Source organism: Notolepis coatsorum (genome assembly GCF_963971535.1).
Source record: "Notolepis coatsorum genome assembly, chromosome: 16".
Classification (NCBI taxonomy): Eukaryota; Metazoa; Chordata; class Actinopteri; order Aulopiformes; family Paralepididae; genus Notolepis; species Notolepis coatsorum.
Window position 1 is genome coordinate 77,732,297 of NC_140180.1, and position 17,141 is coordinate 77,749,437.

The window sequence follows — 17,141 nt, forward strand, 5'->3', positions numbered from 1 at the left end:
CTACATCCCTCACCCTCCCAACCATATGCTTTTAAGATAAAAAAAGAAAAACACCCTCAACAACCTCCATTCACGATTGGCTCTGCGCTCATCCCTGTTAAAGCTTTACCGTGAAACAGTGATCAAGATAAGTCCTCCAATTTTACAGAGCAATACTTCACCGCAGCGATAAGAGGAATATATTTTACCGTAGGTGTCCGGCCTTTTCTCACCGAGGCGTTGAGGGACGTACAAGGCGAGAGGGAGAAACGTACGAGCGATGGTAGAACCTGAAACCCTTCCACACAGAATCACTTTCGTGGTGCCTCTTGCTACTCTCCCCTCCGCCTCTCGCTACTCTCCCCTCCGCCTCTCGCTAATCTCCCCTCCACCTCTCGCTACTCTCCCCTCTGCCTCTCGCTACTCTCACCTCCGCCTCTCGCTGAGTGCCCCTGGTTTACAGAGCCGACCTCCATGTTAGACTGATATGTCAGCGCTGAGTCCAGAGCCACTTACAGGCCTACAAAACATTTCACTAGTTTAACCTGGAATTGACTTGGGCTGTGCGCGGTACCCATGGGAGCTCTCTTTGTATTTGTGGGGGGGGGGGGGGGGTTATGGCCATTCCTCTGCTTACATTCCTTTTAACCTCTCCCCGTGGCGTGGTGGCTCGGCTGCCTCGGTGCATTGTATGGTAATAAGAGGTTCATGGGTAATTTCACCGCCTCGTAAATATGTTAATCTGCAAAGATAATACAGCAAATCGAGTCCAATCATTTGATCTGGCAACAGTTATGTGTGTCTGCTCATGCCCCCCCCCCACACACACACCACCCCCCCCCCCCCCCCCCCCCCCCCCCCCCTCTCCTTCTCTCTCTCAGGTGGGCCCCAGTATGAAGTCCTCCATAGTTCATGAAATTGCATTAGCCATAGCTTTGACTTCCTGGCTGCAGCCACACCAGAGCCATCTAATAGAGGGCTTTTAAAGCAAGGCAACAATTAGGCCATACAGCCTTCCCTCTGGAATTGACTGCTGGGCGGGCAACGCCACGGGCAAGACCACTGGCCTCCTCCTGGCTCACATGAGGGATAAGGTGCACTTCACGCTAGGCAGCATGCAGGTTAGCCAGGGTCTCATCTGGTGGAAGAACACGACACTGGGTCACGCTCGTATCAACGGGGGAAATCGTGTTGAAACGATGGGCTGGCAGTATAGGCCTTTTTTTTCTCTCTCTCCCAAGTTCATCCCAATGGGGGGACAATATCATGGATGCGACTGGTGAACTTTTTCATCTCCACGGTAGGAAAATGCGTCGACGTCGTCTCCTTCCAACTTTGCCATTGATTCTGCGTTAGGGTGAGTTTTTCATGCAATCTATTCTGTTCCCGCCGTGGTCTCTGTCTCTCTGTCTCTCTGTCTCTCTGTTTCTCTCTCTCTCTCTCTCTCTCTCTCTCTCTCTCTCTCTCTCTCTCTCTCTCTCTCTCTCTCTCTCTCTCTCTCTCTCTCTCGGTGTGCCTCTGGGTTGGTGGATGTTTTTATATTCCTCCAAACACTAGGGGATAACACCGTCGACCATTCAATGAACATGATCATGATGATATCAAATGTCCGTGACATTCAGTATGCGGCATTATCACACTAATAGCTGTTATCCTATCCGATGTACACAAATCCCTCTGAGCTAATGGGACACTAGGCTGTACTTTCATTTATAGTGGAAATCAATTGTAAATTCGCCGCTAGTGTTTAGTGTGGAGCTGGTAGAGAGCTTATTGCAGACATACACCACCCCCACCTCCCCCCTCCAACAGTCATGGAGATTGGATCACCCAACCATAATCATTATCAATCGTGTGTATGCGTGTGCTTGTAAACCTCCATGAATGTATATCAGCGAAAGAGAGAGACAAGGGTATAGGGTAAACTTCCCACTGTTTTTCTGTGTGTCTGAGAAATGTTGATGTTTGCTTTTACTGTTTACTTAGAAATCACTCAGCCCCGTCTTGTCGTGATTCTAATTCATTTATTCCTATATGCTCAATCTCATCAGCAGAGGGCAGAGATTAATTCCAGGTCAACTCATATCTCAGCAACACGCTGTACATCCATTCATCCAAATGTAAACAAGAGATAAATTGCTGTATGACCTACATGTAATAAATTACTAAACTAATGTACATGGAAAAGTACCCCTGGGATATAAGTATGAGGGGATGAATCATGGCGGATTGTAATTATATATTATACTAGTATACATTAGATCAATGGTTCCAGTCCGCTTGAGGAATGGCTACACGGAAACTATGTATCTTCTCTGACATTCTACCAGTGTTCCTTTCCTGGGAAACACTGATCTGTGCATGAGAAGAAGCCTTGGGTTGTTTGCGGCAGAACAAATCAGAGAAGACAGGATAGGAGGAATTTAACGGATTTTTAACTCCTACACTCACGTTAGCCGTTTGTTGTCGTCAGACTCTTTGGGGAAAACACATACCTTCCACAGAGGGAAGAAAATGAAGGAAAGGAGAGGAAAGGAAAATAGAATGTGTGATGGATGGGTAAAAAATTACGGACAGGAGAGGACAGAAAAGATGACAACTTTACTTCTCCCAATGCTAAGTGTCAGCAGACGGGAGAGAGAGAGAGAGCTGAAGGGTTGTTGAGGAGTCTCCCATGGCGTCAGAAGTGGGACCATTATCACGCAGCAGTCATGGATATTAAATGGAGTCATTTCTGCTGCGTCCAGCTGGCAGCAGAAGATAAGGGCTGTTGGACTGAACCTGTGAACTCGTCTGGCGTCACCCAGCGCCGGACGGCGCAGCGCTAATTGAAGCGCAACACCTTTAACACTGTTGCATCAGAGTCTCACGCCAAGACTACCGTAGCTTGCTGAGGGCGGTTGTCTAGTTCAGACTGCAGGCAAAAGTGGCCCAAATCAGATTTTATTTCTTTGCTCATATGTTCCCCAGATTGGTTTTCTTCATGACACATGTAATCTGATCTTTTCAATTCTGATTTGAGCCACTATGGCTACACTGTAAAAAAAAAAAAAAAAAAATCACACGAATTTCATTGTATTATTTTACAGATTACCTTTGTTTTTCTACTGTAAATGCCATAAAAATACAGTCAATAACCTTTTATCAAAAATATTAACCATTAAATAAAGGTTGTAATCTGTAAATGTATTTGATTTTACTGTAATTTCACAGTAAGTATTTGGCAACCATTGATGCCAGTTATTTACAGTTTTCTTGCAGCTTTTTTTCTTACAGTGTACGTTCACACTGCAAGCCTTATCATTTGTTTGAACCTCTTAAAACCTCAGTAACCAGGCCAAGATTAATTTCACATTACAAATAGATCAGTCTTAAGTGATATTGTGTTTATTTTTCAAATGTAGAGTAAATACCCGAACCCTACCAAAACAGTAGTCAAAGTCTATATTTTCAGCACTATCAAAAAACCTAATAATAAGGTGGTTGAAACATGCAAACGATCACACGCACACGCACTAATAAGCATTGGAGGCTTTTAACACGCACAATAACGACACAAAATAACACAATCAAACTGTGAGGTTTTTGTCCGCTGCTCACCTACTCGCTCTGTTCCTTTAAGTTTTCAGTTAATTAATTGCATTCTCCTCTTCACACGCTTCTTCCTGTAGACGCCGTTTGATTGGTGCTTCCCCAACCACACGCTTGTCAATCTCATCCTGCAGCTGTCACAGCTTGTCATTAAGCATTCCTTTGCTTATATATACCCTGATTCCCCATCAAGTGTTGTTGGATCGTTTTGATATATTCTCTGCATTTGCCGTTCCTTCCGTTGCCTGCTGTTCCCTGTGCTTTGCCTCCCAGGACTCTCAAGGAGTATTCCGTTTGGACAACCCGTTCCCCGTTACGAAGCGCTCGCCCTGTTTGATCTGCTCGCTTGATCTGCTCGCTTTTCGCACAGCGCTTTGGTGAGTTTTTGCAAGACAGTCTTTTGACTCTATCATTTTTCGTGTGTGTAAACACTGAAGAGATCCTGCTTTTTGTTCAGTCTGTCTCTCACCCTTTGCCTGTTTTTTGGATTGTTCATTGGGATTCATTATTGTTTGAACTTTGCTCACTGTGTGTATTCACACCGAAGATATTATCACTTGGATTATTATTGGGACATCGCTCACTGTGTGTATTCACACCGAAGATTCTATTACTTGGATTGTTGTTGGGACATTGCTCACAGTGTGTATTAACACCGAAGATTCTGTCACTTGGATTATCTGTTTGGGACAAGTCACTTCACCTGTCACCTGTCTGTTCCCAACTGTACTCTGAGCTAACCCGCTCTCTCTCTCTCCCTGTTCCGCTACCACCTCGGATTACTGCCGGGAGGATTCTGCAGAGCGGCTCTGATGTCACTGACAGATTCCTCAGACATAACCTCCCCGGGAGAAGCTGCAGAGCAGCAACATTCCTCAAATGCTTGTATCCCAGTCTGTTTCTGTTTTCAACCAAGTTCTGCTGCTATTCTGTTTAATAAACAAGCCCTAGTTTTTGGCTAACTCTGAAACTACTCTCTCTGTGTCATTAGCGTTTGGGGTCGGTGTCAAACCATAACACAAACAAACATAAAGTTAATACATATAGCGCGTTTAATTTAGTAGGCTAATGTTCAACTCACCTAATGTTGCTTGGAGCACAACAAGTCCAGTCTGGGTTTAATTTTGGAGACAGCGACTCGGAGGGCGGCTAAGTGGCGCAGTGGGCAAGGCGCTCACCACTAACGCAGGAGAAGCTGGGTTCGAGCCCAGCTCTCTGCGTTGCTTCCGGCTTGGCTGGTCGTTCATACTAATACAATTGGCAGTATTAGGGGGTGGGAAAGCCGGTGGGTGGGGATCGGATGTTGTGGACAGCGACTCCTACAGGTCGGTTGGTGCGCCTGTACAGCAGAATCAGGAAGTATCGGGGGCAGCGTGAGCCTCCCACGCGTTACTCCTCGCCACTGAGAGATCGCGCTGTACAGGTGAAAAGATGCGACGGCTGCCTCCTCGTGTATCAGAGGGGATACGTGATCCAAGGCTTCGTCCACATTGCAGCCGACCAGTGGGAGGCATGGTCTAACAACGTTCACGACAGGGGAGGGAAGAATTGGATAATACGAAATTGGGATGAGAGAAAAATTGAAAATGGGGAGAAAAAGTAGATAAAAAAAAGAGACAGCGACTCGGAGATCATCCTCCACATTCAGATGTGATCTGTACTTATTTTTTATATAAGTCAGTGCAGAGAATATTTTTTTGCATAGGTACTGTAGATCAAAATGGCATCAATACATCCATTGTGGCATTGGATACAGTAGCTGTGCGTATTCCCCCTCAACTGATATCCAGAACTCAGCCAGCGGCTTGGACTGAAACACTGTCAGCGTCTTTGGGTTCTTGAAAAGCGCTATATAAATAAAATGTATTATTATTATTATATGGTTCGGTCGCTTGATAGTTCAACAAGCGTGTCCTCCAGGTCGGATGGCAGGTGTGAGGCTGTTGTTACAGTGAATGGTTATCTTATCCAGTCATAGTGTTCTTGTTCCGGTGCTGTTGCCTCTGGGAAATACTTTTTAAACCGTTCAAGAAGGGCTTGGAGGTGAGTTGTTATAGACATCTTCACTGTGTTCACACTCAGTTAATTTTCCTCCATAAATTCATCAAGATCTGGAAACATATCAATCCGGCCCATTTCTACTTATGCAATCCAGCGCTCGAGTTGCCTCCGGAACGCTTGTATTTTATCATTGAGCGACAGGCTGCTTGTGTTTTCACCTTGTAGTGACAGATTAAGTCCATTCATTTGAGCAAATATGCAAGTCAAATATGCTAGCCTTGTTATCCAGTCGGGATCGGAGAGGTGGGCAGCGAGCTGGAACGCATTCTCCGTCAGAAACAAGCGTGCCTCATCCCGCAGCTCAAACAGGCGCATCAGGACATTTCCTCGTGAAAGCCACCCCACATCAGTATGGAACAGCAGGCCTTCATGCTCATAGCCCAGTTCATTGCAGAGAGATGCAAACAGCCTGGTGTTGAGTGGACGAGATTTTATATAGTTGACTATTTTCATGGCTGTGTCAAGAACACTTTTATGCTCTGCGTCGAGAGTTTTGCCCACAAGAGCTTCTCTATGAATAATGCAGTGCGTGAACTTCATGTGAGGTGCCACTTGTAAGACTCTTGCTTTCAGTTCTTTCTTTTCCCCCAGCATCGCCCCAACACCGTCGGTACAAACACCAACACACTTGCGTGCGCCGTATGACGTGCATTATGTAGGACAAGGGAAATCCATAGGCTGAATATTAGTTATTATGAGCATTTTAGGTATATTCTTTTACATTTCAAAAGCATTTTTTCTACCAGTTTAATGTATTTTAAAATATATTTAAAAAAAGGGGACATGAATTGCTATTCCTAGCACTATTTGGGCAACTTTACACAATTCCTGTGAGTCTATTGAACACATCTGTAAGCTTTTATAAAAAAAAATGCATTGTTTTATATTTCTAATCAAGTACTCAAAAGCCAAATGTTTCTCACTTTGGATTTCAGACTGTGTGCTAGTGCTGCTTCCCCGCGAGGTCCAGGTTGTGTGTAAATGAGTATGTGCTACTGCTGCTTCCACGCGTGCGGTTTGTTTCCCCGACAGAAGTTTGTTTCCCCGACAGAAGCTCCTCTCTCTCTCTCTCTCTCTCTCTCTCTCTCTCTCTCTCTCTCTCTCTCTCTCTCTCTCTCTCTCTCTCTCTCTCTCCCTCCCTCTCTCTCTCTCTCCCTCCCTCTCTCTCACTCGCTCGTTGTCTGCCTCGCTCTGTTTGAGGAAGTGTCGGGTTACACTATCTGCCTCGCTCTGTTTGCTGTCGCTGTCAACCATAGAGGGGTGTTAGTTATGCAAATCAGTGATATATTAGCGTCAGCAAAACCGTCAAATCAGAACAGCTTAGTTGAGTGAGGGAGGATCTCGTGAACTCGAGACTAGACTGATGAGTCAATATGGTCATTAGAGACACAGACCCATTGATACTAACCTGTATTACTATGCTAAACACAGAAAAAAGCCATTTATAATGCATGTCCCCTTTAATTGTTTTTTTATTATAGGCCTATTTCACACATTCTATGAAATCAATACATTCTGGAAATCATCTCGCTTGCGAACCACTGCTCTAGTTGGTTATAAGATCTCACAAGTTTCATGTTTGCTTTTATTTGTCATGTATAAAGTACATGTACATTACAGTGAAATGCTTGGTTTGTATGAGCCCATTAGAATGTGCTTCATACAGTAAAAAGGGGAGTGTTTGTTTAAAGTGAGTCTGTGCAATGAGTGTAGAATAGATGGATGGGTCATTGAGCATCCTGATGGCCTGGGCCCAGTAGTTGGAAACCTTTAATCTCAATCAGATCCGATAATTTTTTCGTGATCCAGGATCAGACAACTCGGCCAGATTTTGTCCTGGTATATGACTGTTCAGACTGAGGTTGCATTGCAAAAAAAAACAGACCTGGATCTGATTTAGACCACATATGCCCAAATCAGAATTGAAAAGACCAGATTCCTGTTCACAGATCTGTTCACATATGAGCAAAATAATCAGATTTGAGCCACTTTTGCCTGCAGTCTGACCATGAAGCTATGTTCACACGAGGTGGTCTGTGGACTTTTCATAACAGGTCTGTGTTTGAAAGCACATACTGTACTGTAGAAAGAAATGTCTCTCTTTCACCTCCTCCTCGCCCCCATTATCATCTGCTCACAAATTAGCTGGCCTCCACTGCACATAAAAGTATAATTGAAACCATAAACTGACTTCAGTGTCATCCCTATTTACATCCATCTTCGTTATTGTTCATTTGCGCATGTGGGTCAGTTCAGGAGTGTGACCAGTTCACACTGGAATCTGATATTTAAAAAATGATGTGAACAACAGCCAAACACCAAAGAATCGGATCTGAATCAATACATCTGAATTGATCACTAAAGGCTTGCAGTGTGAACGTAGCCTAAGTGAACCAATATGGGGCCACTGTGTATTGGATAAGGCATAGAGCTTAGGCTTGGTTGTGCTAACAAAATGATGCTAGACAACAGACAAGCATCCGATACAGTAATTTATATTTTGTTTAATTTATTTACAGTGTTGGATAGTAGCAGTTACTGCAATGCACCATGGCCCAGAAGCTGTCAAGGGCTCCATGTCAGAATGCAATTTTTTGCCGGTAGCTTTTGTGGGAATATTCTCAGGCTTGAGAATGTTCAGTTGACATTGGGTTTTAAATTACTATATATTACACCTTATATTTGGGGACATTATTTAGGTGGGTTTTAAATAGAACATTGAGTGTGTTTTAGTACAAGGCTGAAGAGGCCCCTTTGTCCTCCTCTGGCTGGTGGCATGGTTTGTCCAAGGCCAGACACCTGTGCATTTTCTTGTTACGTGTCTCTATACATCCATGAGAACCCTGTCCAAACTAGATCATATGGGAAAACGCACACGTGTCTCGTATTGGATTGGTCGGCAAGACGAGCCAGACGAGTATATTATAATGTAAAGCTGAGAAAGCGGTAGAGCTACTTTCCTCTCTGCTACCCTGCATTGCTGTCTGCCTTTTGTCATTCAAAAGCCTGTTGTGATCCATGGACCACCCAATGATTAATGCAATTATTATTGTTCAATAAATGCAAGACATATTGTCTTTTCCAGTGTCTAATATTATATCATTCTGTTTTGATCTGAGGTGTAACAAAACCACCCACACTTTACTATTGTAGGTGGGCCCTCTCACATATTGACCCTTTCACCACGTCTTCAAAGTAACCATTCAACTAATTGTAATAGTATATTACCATCTTCCCAACTTATAACACTTATGGTTTTGAGTCATATGTTTTTGTATTTCTATTTGTCCTTTGGACATTGAAATGTTCCAAAACGGCATGTTTTATTAAAAATAAACATGATTTCTACCCACCTATTTAATTGGGTTGCTCAAAGGTTAAGAATGAAGAAGGCTTGCTGTGAAATATGCTAATTTGTCCAGTGACCTTGCTTCCTGTCATTTGCTAGCGATGTTGACGTGCAGCCGGTTGGCTCACCGTTGCCAATGACATCTAGTTCCATTAGGTCCAAGTTTAAAAGAGCAGCATGGGACAAGAAAAACTGGTGGATTGGCTATACTCTCAATAGAGAACAGCCGAGCCAGGAAGTTAGACTTGAGCAGCACTGCAATACTGTTAACATTATAATAATGATGTAAACTACTGAGGAGTCTGTCTCGGTCAACCAGCATCTGTGTCTGACCCTTTAGCTCAGCTGGTTAGTGTGCTCGCCTGTGGATCCTATGGTCCCAGGTTCAAATCGATTTAGTTACATTGGTGGCAGCAGTGGGATCTCACTGCCCTGTGAATCTGAATCTAGGTTTACGTAGCAATGGGCAGGGGCAGAGCTTCCTACAGGCGACATAGGCGGTTGCCTAGAGCGCCAAAAACGGCAAAGAAAAAGGTTTTTGGAGCACAGTTTTTGTGCAGTGGTAAAGCTTGCCTAGGGCGCCAAATGTGCTAGGTCCGGCCCTGGCAATGGGGGTGGGATCTCAGTGCCTTAACCCCGGGAAAGTGTGTGTTGATGAAAGGACGTGCAAGGACGCACTTCCTGGGGGGAGGACAACTATAAACTACTGATCACTGTGTCTTCGCTGAATGCTTGTCAAGCGCATCTGTATGCAGATGATAGTGTTGTGTATTGTATTGCTGACTGTACAATTGGCCATTGAGAACTTACAACTTTCCTTTATTGCCCACCAGGAAGCTCTTATTAAACTAATGCTAGTTAAACTAAATGTATGCGGTTTTCTAGAGCCAGAAACATTGAATATGATGGTTACACTTATCTACCGTAAGTGGTTCTAGCATTGAGAGAGTCACTGAATATTAATATCTTGGTGTGTGGCCTTAAATCCTTGGACTCTGTATATCACTCTGCCCTCAGATTCATCACTAATAAATTATTATAATAGATATGACACACATCACTGTGTCCTTTATGAGAAGATTTGTTGGTCCTCGCTGATGGAGAGGCGCAACACACACGGTATTTGTACATTTGTGTGGTATATTCTAAGCACATACATAAGGTTATTTACAGTACAATGAGGTTTGTTATCTGGAAGGAGAGAAAGATCATAAGTGATAGAATGGTCTCCTCATCTGACTTCAAATATAGCCAGCAAGGAATAAACGTGCAGTCAAGACCACAGAGTTCTAATTCAACACTCATGTATTTATTGCCGAGAGGCCCAAAGGTGAGAATGCAGCAGTTACATACAGGGATTATTCATCATTTTACATAAGACATGATGTACAAAAGGGTTGATGAGGTTTACATAATTATAGCCCATTCACGGTGGCTCTCACATCAAAACAAGTTTGCACTGGGGTAACAAGCTATTCTACCTCGGTCTGGCCATTTAGTGCTGGGTTGGGGACGGGATCGGATTTGCCTGCTAGCCGTGAGACAGTTGGTTTAAATAAGGCAATATTCGGAAATATCCCATAATATCACTGTTTCGGCGCACGACTTAAGTAAATTAAGCTCTTATAACGATCGTTTAGTTTAGACCAGGGGTGGGCAATTATTTTTCCCGGGGGGCCGAATGAGCAACTGAAAATATGTTGGAGGGCCGGGCCAAAATTCCAAACTCAATTATACATAATATACATTTTATTTCTATATAAAAAGCAGTAAATGGAATTGTTTTGACCCCTGGTAAGAGTGTATGTTATTATTTGGCAATTAAAAGGTGAGGTTAGCTTTCAAAAATATAATTTATTCAAATAGAATTTATTTCCAAAATGATACACAAAATGTGAAACATTAATAACAAAGGGCATGTATGAAAAAGTGCTATACAAATAAAGTTGTTATTTTGAGTTTCATATACTATTTCTTTTCTTAGCTTTCTAAAGACATCACATCATCTTATAGCCAAAATAAACAAGACATGTCACTGAACTGTGTAAAGAAAAGTGTCCCAGTAGCCTTTTTTACTTTACATGCCTATATTAAACATTTAATGTTTTCAGAACTGTGCAAAAAAAAGAAGAAAAAAAAGATCAAGTGTCCCATTTCACTTGTTATATTTCCACATTTTAGTGTTCTTCAGTTCTTTATTTTTTTTCATTCAGTGTGATAAATCCAGTCTCTGTTGAGCTTTAACAAGTCCATCAAAGTCAGGTTGCATGTCTGAGGTGGAGATGCGAAGCACAGCTGCCAGATGTTCATCAGTGAGAGAGGATCTGTACCTGGACTTGGTAAACGTCATGACTGAGAATGTCTGTTCACATTCACATATAGGTGGATCCAAAGAGAACCAACATCTTCTGAGCATGTCTCCTCATGTTTGGAAAGTTATCCTCCTTGAGAGCAGAGTAGAACTCTAGCAGTGATGCTGACTTAAAGTGCTCTTTCAGTAGTGAATCAGACTGCAGGTCAATGAGTTCAAGCTGAACATCAGTGGATGCGCTATCAACACTGCAGGTAAAGTGAGAGGAAACCAGCTGCATTTCATCCTCAACCTTTTTGAAATCTTGAAAACGCCTTGAAAATTCATCATGCAGTGCTCCCAACATGGATGAGTACCTGTGCCGGTGATCAGCTGATGGTTTGACTTCTTTCAGGGTTTTCATGTGTTTGAGATTGTTGCTGCCTAGTTGCCTTGAAATTAATTGCAACTTTTTAATGAAGGCTTTCACATGGCTATGCATTTCATGAGCAAAAATGCCCTTGCCCTGCAGTTGTGTGTTCAGTAGGCAGGGCCGCCTCAGGGGGTGTGCGAGCAGTGCGGTCGCACAGGGCCTCGCGGAAAGGGGGGCCTCGCAAAATAAAAAATAAAACAAAATAAAAAAAATATATTTTTTATTTATTATTTCTTTTATTTTTTATTTTTTTTATTTTTTAAAAAAATTTGCGAGGCCCCCCTTCCCGCAAGGCCCTTTTTCATCACATACCTAAAATCTAGTTTTGCTTATATGCTTATATATTTCACATTAGACACGTTTGTAGAATGTGTCTGACTTGTTCCTGGGTCTGCACCTGGGTCACTATTGGAGCTCTGGTGCTCTGCAGCAGACATACTATTGGTTTCAACGAAGGGAGTGGTTACTTACATCATAGTACGCCGCCGGAAACTTAAACGAAGAAGAAGAAGAAGAGTCAGCTGTGTTTGAATATTTCGCGCGTGCAGCTTTTGACTATTATGCTTAGTTATGCCAGCCAAGGTCGGTCATTATCAGTCGGTCAGTCACCAAGGAACGTTGACGAAAGGCGGGACAAATGGCTGGAGCCTTGTCATGATGCAGTCGGGATATAGCCATGGCCCATGATGATGTCGGCTAGTAGCTAGCTTAGCTAAAGGCTATCTAGCGTTAGCTAACCTGCAGCCAAGATGAAGAGGATGGTCGTTTGGCAGATGAACTTCGTCAACTCCACGCGGTTGTCTCCATCCTCTTGAACGTTTGGTGAGTTTTTAACCTATTCTATTAACTCTATTCTATTCCCGCCGTGGACATCGCTCTCTCTCTCTCTCTCTCTCTCTCTCTGGAGCTAAACTGGCCGACTAGCTATTGTAGTACTACTAGTAGCTAACGGTGTGTGCCTGGTGTCAGCACCTGGCTGTATGTAGCCGCATAGCTTGCTTCTGCGTTAGCTAATGGTTAGCGATAGCCTGGTTGAGCTAACTGTTAGCCAGTTAGCTGTTTAGCTTCGACGTTAACTGCCGGCTGCGCTCGGCTGGGAACGTTCGTTTGATGCTATCAGTTAGCCTTGAGTTAGCTGTTAGCTTGTGCTACGACCATTGACATTAGCCGTGAGAATAGCAGGGGGTTCTGGCACTCTGACTACGACATCATCTTTGACAGAAGATGTAGTCGGGCCTGCACCATGACAAGGCTCTGGCAGCAGCTTATTTTTGTCCCGACAGCGAGAGGCCTTTCGTCAACGTGGAGACCTGTGTTGCGGCCTTTCGCCCTGCGTTCCTTGGTGCAGGTAAGATTAATGAAAATGTCATGACATTACCCCACTCTTCCTTCCTTCCCCTCCCGAATGTTTTGTTAATAACGATGTTTTTTTCCAGGCAAAACATATGCTACTTCACAACATTTGGAGATACGACATGTGCTGTGTGTGAATGTCTTGGTCGTTTGTGTAGCTTGGGTAGCGTTGGGCCGTTGGCCAAAGCTGTGTGTGGCCTGGTGTCACAGTACCTGGCTAGCCTATTTAGCTGATGTCGGCCATTGGCTCCTTGCTGCTTTGGTTTCTCTGGTATAGACCCTCTTCTCTTTGGATTTAAGTGTTGATCTTTGTCCTTTTGGATCTCTCATACATGCTCTCTCTCTAACACACACACACATGCTCTCTCTCTCTCTCTCTCTCTCTCTCTCTCTCTCTCATACATGCTCTCTCTCTAACACACATGCTCTCTCTCTCTCTTTCTAACACACACAGTCTGCCTATGGCGGCCTTTCTCGATGGCTAGGCTGTGCTCGCTGAGTCTGTACATAGTCAAGGATCTTCAGTCACAGTGCTCAGGTATTCTGCCACTGTGTACTCTCTGTTTAGGGCCAAATAGCATTTCAATTTCTTTCCAATGTGTCTCTCTCTCTCTCTCTCTCTCTCTCTCTCTCTCTCTCTCTCTCTCTCTCTCTCTCTCTCTCTCTCTTGGATTTAAGTGTTGATCTTTGTCCTTTTGGATCTCTCATACATGCTCTCTCTCTAACACACACACACATGTGCTCTCTCTCTCTCTCTCTCTCTCTCATACATGCTCTCTCTCTAACACACATGCTCTCTCTCTCTCTCTCTCACTTTCTAACACACACAGTCTGCCTATGGCGGCCTTTCTCGATGGCTAGGCTGTGCTCGCTGAGTCTGTACATAGTCAAGGATCTTCAGTCACAGTGCTCAGGTATTCTGCCACTGTGTACTCTCTGTTTAGGGCCAAATAGCATTTCAATTTCTTTCCAATGTGTCTCTCTCTCTCTCTCTCTCTGTACACTGTATTTTGACTGTAGAACGGGAGCTCTCTCTCGCTCTCTCTTTTGCTATATGTTGACTGTATCATGCCCCGCCTCGGGCAGCGCTATTATTTAAGAATATGTTGACTGTATGAAAAAAATTTCTCCCAGGCGGCCCTGTCAGTAGGGATGGGTACCGTTCACATTTGAACCGATACGGTACCGGTACCTGTGAATCGATACCGGTACCCAACGGTACCTTTTTTCTGTACTTTAGTCTCTAAAGATGTAATCTACCTACCTCAGTTGTGAAAAAAGAAATCCAAACTTCAAATAACCACACTTTCGACCATTTTCGGCTTGCCCCGACTGCTTTGTTGTTGAATCAAGTCAAATCCTAGGTAAGCGTATATATTGTGCGTGTGAACGTTGATATGAAAATAAAAAAGTAAAAAAAATAAAAAAATTATTATCATGTAATCTTTCGCGGGCCGGTCAGAATCATCCCGCGGGCCGTATCCGGCCCGCGGGCCGTACAATGCCCAGGTCTGGTTTAGACCATACAATGTAGATGTTTGTTGCACGTAATGTGATGAGAATGCACTTAGCGCGGTAAGAATGTGTATATAGAAAGTGTTCAAATGAGTACTGTTACGTGGCGATGCTAATGGCTAAGCTAGGCTAATGGCTAAAGCTAACGGCTGAACTAACAGCTGGCTATTAAGGTCAAGCTAGTATCTTCACATCCGTGGACAACAAGCCCTTGAACCGGAAGTCGTTCTAAGCTAGGCTAGGCTAAATGGCTAAAGCTAACGGCTGGCTAGGCTATAAGGGTCAAACTAGCAATTACATATCCGGCGTAAACAGAGATTGAACCGGAAGTCGTCCTGTGTATGATGTTTTATATTGTTTAATCTGTAGAATAGCGCTTACCTTGGATCAAAGTTCTGTTGCGGGTTGACGTCGTCATAACGCTGACGTCGCAGACTGCTATAATGCTCGGTGAATGGAATAGACTGCCGTTTAAGCTCGTAGCTAATGCTAAGCTAGGCTGCAAGCTAACAAGCGTTGCTGGAAGCTAATGTAGCTAATGCGACTACTGTTATGAATGGCGGACTGTGTAGCATGGCTAGTTTAGCTAAGGCTACCTAGCGATGCTACATGCTAACGTGGCTACCCAATACTAATGTTGTGAATGGATGGGTTGTACTGTTGTGTGAATGTTATGATGTTGATGCAGCGTGTATATGAATGTGTGGTGTGTTTGCGGTGTGATTGTGTGAACCTACAGTGTTGTTTAACATCCAGTTGGCAATGTGATTATGGTTAGGGATTCGGTGGGCCGTGTAAAGCCTGTGCATGCGCACTGAGTTTATAAGTGCATATGTGTGGGGCGGAAGCCGTGTTAGTCAGTAAAGATGGTGTTTGGTTAAAAATGCAGTAGGGGGCAGTAGAGGCAAGCTTATGCTCCCATTCTGAGTTGCTCTCATTTTCCCTCTGTTCTTTCACTCTCATGATAGCTTATCTTTTATATCACAGTCACATTAGGGCTAAGGTTGAATACATTAATAGCAGATTAGATTGATAAGCAGTAATAGTAATTGATAGTGATATAGTCTGTGAGTAACACATAAAAATAATAAGTATTGTATCCCATGCTTGCCTTCTCTCACACTCTCTCTCTCTTTCTCTCTTTAAGTTGCTCGGTATTACTAATTGTAGAGGCAGTATATATCTTTCATATATGCTTGCTTATTCCTGGAAGGTTAATCTCATTCCCAAACATTTGGGGAATGGGTTAAAGCGGCTTGATAAATTCATCAACTCAATTTATTATGATATGATAGTGTTTTTTTAACATACACCTATAGCACACTCAGATGTTTTTCCTCTCTTTATAGGTTTTCTATAACGCTATTGTTTTGCAGCAACAGCTGTGGATGGTGTTTAGGGCCCTGGTTGTAAACTGGGATACTGTAAGGTCTGCTAGTTAATTCTAGATTCTGATTGCATAGGATTGAGATAGTATTATTATTCGTTTAGGAGGCTTTCCCCTCCCTCCTCCCTCTGTCTCTCCTTCTCTCTCTCCCTCCCTCCCTCCCTCTTTCCCTCCCTCCCTCCCTCTTTCCCTCCCTTTCTCCCTGCCTGCCCCTCCTCCCCTCCTTCCCTGGTTCCATAAACACTTGCCCTTCGAAATGGTTGTAGGTTGTGTTGGGGGAGTACTTGGGAACAGGGTTGGCTTTACGCCAGGTTGTGTGTGTTTTTAGTTGGGTAGGGATGTTGTTATTATGTATGCGAGAGTGGGTACCGGATGGGCACTGGCCTGTCTGGGTACAAGTATGGTGGGACGGTATTTGTGATATTCCTTATAAAGGGGGCCTGGGTTTTTTCGTTCAGGATCGATACTGAGGGGAAAATGCTTTGGGCTGAGAGGTGGCAGGCCTTTGAGAAGTCGAGGGTCTGTGGGGATATTACTGTAGTATGGTGCTGGCGTCTATGAGTTTATGACATGGACGGCTGGGCACTATACAACGATCAAGGATTTAATGGTATAAGCCACTAAAAATGTATTATTTTTTCCTTGGTAGATGTTGGTGGATGAAGTCAACACCAAACATTTGGTGTTGGAAGGGGTGATGTGTTTATTAATTATGTAAATAATGTTAGAGGAAGTATGTGATGAAAGGATGAAATGTAAATGTAGATTGTAATGTAGGGAGAAGTAAATTTTTGATTTCCCATAGCAGGTTTTGAAAAGCAAACAAAAAGCAAGGAGAAAAGGTTAACATTACATTTACACATAGTCATTACACTGAGGTTGTCATTCAAAGTATTTTATGGGATCAAAATGACAAATTCATTAAGGCAAAAAGAAATTGGAACAGATAAATGACCAAATCCACCAGAAAGGTTTAGACATTGATAGGCTGTGTGGAACTAATTCTCATTGTCTAAAGGAGGACTATCAGCATAACAGGAATGGACGGGAGATGTTGATGCAAATTTGTATTCCCCAGAGATTCGTGTGAGAGGATACGACAAGTGATTGGAACATCCAGTTTTCCGATTGGACAACGGACAAAACGAAGCTAAGGCTGTGTCGTTATGTTCAAATAAATTGC